The sequence below is a fragment of the Cavia porcellus genome, unplaced genomic scaffold, assembly GCF_034190915.1.
Source record: "Cavia porcellus strain 051 isolate PalLab524CR breed Dunkin Hartley unplaced genomic scaffold, mCavPor4.1 scaffold_7, whole genome shotgun sequence".
Lineage (NCBI taxonomy): Eukaryota > Metazoa > Chordata > Mammalia > Rodentia > Caviidae > Cavia > Cavia porcellus.
In genome coordinates this window covers 33510370-33514085 of record NW_026947490.1, presented here as the reverse complement: position 1 = coordinate 33514085, position 3716 = coordinate 33510370, and the positions used below count along the sequence as shown (strand labels likewise).

General features: G+C 47.0%; 1 pseudogene; it reads left to right on the top strand.

The window, feature by feature from the left end:
* The first annotated feature begins 2225 nt into the window (after positions 1–2225).
* Positions 2226–3406, top strand: LOC100728215 (leukocyte immunoglobulin-like receptor subfamily A member 5; annotated as a pseudogene).
* Positions 3407–3716: the final 310 nt, after the last annotated feature.

Here is a 3716-nt window from a genome sequence, read left to right as displayed (position 1 = left end):
ATTTGACAACAATCATGAATACTAAATGCTTTCCCACATTGCATACATACGTTAAGGAAACAATATGGCATCGTGCAGAAGTATAGCACCTTTCAGCTGAACTTTTACCAAATATTTCTCACATGCATTTATTCCCCAGCGTGAGGGGAATCTTATGTTTGCAAAAGGGAAACACTGCAGCCAATCTTTTCCACACAACCTACACACAAATGCTTTCTTAATTGTGTGCATTATCCCTCTATTTGATGGCATTTTTGTGCACTAACTGGTATCCACCATTGTTCAAATGCATAGAATTACTACACAGAGGGAATTCTTTCATGTAGTGACAATCTCTTTGGTTCTGGAAAGTTTTCCTACATTCCTTATATTTATAAGGTTTTTTCCAGTGTGGGATATTTTATGTTTATAAAGTGAGAATTTATCAACAAATCCATTTTCTCATTTCTCATATAGGTAGGGTTTTTCTGCAGAGTGAGTTCTTTTATATACACAAAAGATGCTACTATAGCTGAAAGACATCTCTAATATTGTACATAGATAGGGTTTTTTTTCAGCACTTCTGCATATGGAATGCTTTGCCACATTGTTTGTATCCATAAAAGTTCTATCCATTTTGATTTCTTTCATGTATACTGAAGGATACTATTTCAAATGACAGGTTTCCCACATTGCTTACATATATATCATTTCTCCCGAGTGAAAACTCTATTATGTGCTTTACAATCAAAGGCTGTACTCAATGTTTTCTCACATTTATTGCATACATAGGGTTTCTCCCCTGTGTGAATTCTTTTATGTGTAATAAGTTTGTCACTTCAACTGAATGCTTTCCCACATTTGTTGCACACAAAGGGTTTTTCCCCAGTGTGAATTCTACCATGTCTTTTAAAGTCTGAGGCTCTCGCAAATGCTTTCTCACATTTGTTGCACACATGAGGTTTTTCCCCAGAGTGAATTCTACCATGTATTTTAAGAACTGAGGCTTTCACAGATGCTTTCCCACATTTGTTGCACACATAGAGTTTTTCCCCAGTATGAATTCTATCATGTCTTTTACGATCTGATGATCTCATGAATGTTTTCCCACATTTGTTGCATACCTAGGGCTTCTCCTCCATGTGAATTCTACAATGTATTTTACATTCTGAGGCTGTACTGAATGCTTTCCCACATTTGTTGCACACATAAGGTTTTTCCCCAGTGTGAATTCTACACATGGATGGTTTCTAAGTACTCAGAGGAGATAGGGACCTGTTGCTGACACACACATGATCTCACACCATGGACCTCACATGTCCCAAACACATGCTTTCACTGCCCTGAAAATTAATCATCACTGAGTCTCAAAATATCCCACTGACCCCATAATATCTCTTACAGTGCAATGAAGGGCTGCTGGCTAGTAATGAGGAAGCTGAGGCTCTGAGAGAGATACTAAGTCCAGGGAAAGATAGAGAATGGTAAATGAGCAATAAGCTGAAATCAGGCAGCACCAAACTCAGGTGCATTCTGTACAGGACCCAGAGGATGCATGGATGGCTCAGAAATTTCTTTCAAATGAAAAGCAGGTGGACCAAATTGCTAAGGAAATAGGGAAGCCCATAAGGGGAAGGAAACCCACACTGCGCACCAGGAAGTGAGTCAGCAGTGCTGCCAGGTTCTCCTGCATCTCTCTTCCATGCTTCCCAGGACATAGCTCCAGTGAGCAGTTGCACACATGGGGCTCAGTGCATCTCTGCTCTCTTCCACTTGCAGCAGGATCCTGCATCTTCCTGGGAGAATCATCAGTACTGGGAAACTATGACCACAGTGACAATCACCATGCTGTGCAGATAGATGGGCTGAGGGAGGGAGAAGACCCATGGGAGGCTCTGAGAGAAAGGACCAGCCCTGGGAACTGTCCCCTGGAAAGTGCCAGCTCAGGAAGACATCAAGTCTATTTACTGTATGTCATGGACCTCAGTGAAATAAATAAAAAGCAGAAAGATTCAAGAGGAAAGGAAAGACCTACATTGATGCCAGCCTGCCCCAGACCCAGACCTGGCAACACAATAGATTATCCAATGGGGAAGGCAGTTCTCATTCGTGTGGGGCGGTGCAATGAGAAACTCATGATGAGCAGAACTGATCTTCCAACTTCCCGCACTGCATTTCTCCATGGGGCCTGCAGAGCAGTGAGGTCACATCTCTATACACAGCTGTGATCATCAGTTGGAAAAATCATGACACTAATCCTCACTGTCCTGCATTGCCTGGGTGAAAGGGGGAGAGGGCAGGGGACACCTGGACTGGAGAGACCTAACCCCAGAATCAGGCCCTCATGCATCAGAGACCCAGCGCTCAGGAGGCTCCAGGGAGCAGAGGACCTGCTCAGGCTCCAAGACAAAGCTCTTACAGGGAATTCTCTTCCAGGGCTGAATCTGGGCCCCAGGACCCCAGTGCAGGCAGGTGAGTGTGTCCCCAGCTATCCCAGGTCCCTCTTTCTCCTCAGGACAAGGGGCCACTCCTGGGTAGTAGGGAAGAAGCACAGCAGGTGTGCACTGGTGTTGGGAGGTCTGAAAGGTTCTGGGGCTGAGAGCTGGGATGAGGGGAGGAGGAAGGTGCTGGGACCCAGATGTGATTTCCCTGCAGGGACACTGTCCAAACCCAGACTCTGGGCTATGCCACAATCTGTAATCAAACAGGGAGAAAATATGACCCTCTGGTGTCAGTAGACTCTGGGGGCCCAGGAATATGGTCTGTACAAAGAGAAAAGCCAAGAGCCCTGGACATATCAAACATCACAAGAACCCAAGAACACAAGAAGCCAAGTTCTCCATCACACTCATGACGGAGCACGGTGCTAGGTTACATCGCTGCTACTATGGCAGCCCTGCTGGCTCCTCAGCCCAGTGAGCCCCTGGAGCTGGTGGTGACAGGTGAGAGGACACTCAGGGTCCCAGGCCTACACTCTGCCCTCAAGACGGTGTCTGTTCTCAGGGGTGTCCCTCTCTCACAGCACAGCCATGGGGACAGTGTGGGAGGTGTGAGTCCATTTCACAGGCTTCCTCCTTCTCTCTTAGGTGTCTATAGCAAGCCCAGCCTCTCAGCCCTGCCCAGCCTTGTGGTGACCCCAGGAGGGAACGTCGTCACCCTCCAGTGTTGGTCACTGCAGCAATTTGACAGGTTCCTTCTGACTAAGGATAGAAAACACGAGCTTCCCTTGGACCTGTACTCACAGCAGCATCCCCATGGGCAGGTCTAGGCCATGTTCCCTGTGGGCCCTGTGACCCCCGGCCATAGTTGGATGTTCATTTACTACTGCTATTATAGGAGCAAACACCAGGTGTGGACAGAGCCCAGTGAGTTTACCTAATCCCAGGTAAGAAAGTCCTGTCCAATGCAACAGCTTTTGAGTCACCAAACTCATTGACAGAACCTGAAATCAGTGGGCTCTGCACTGGCAGTGACCCAGAGCATCTCCTGAACCAGAGACCCTGAGTGAGACAGACAGGGAGACCCATAACGCAGGACAGTAGGGTAAGGATGAGGCAGAAACCAAGCACTCAGGCCTGGCTCCTCCTCATGCAGAGCTTTTCAGGAGGCCCACAATCCTTTCCCAGCAGGGTCATGTCCTAGACGCTGAACACAACCTGACTTTCCAATGTTGCTCTCATCTCAGCTATGACAAGTTTACTCTGTCCAAGAAGTGGGCAGTTGGTCTCCCCAAGTGC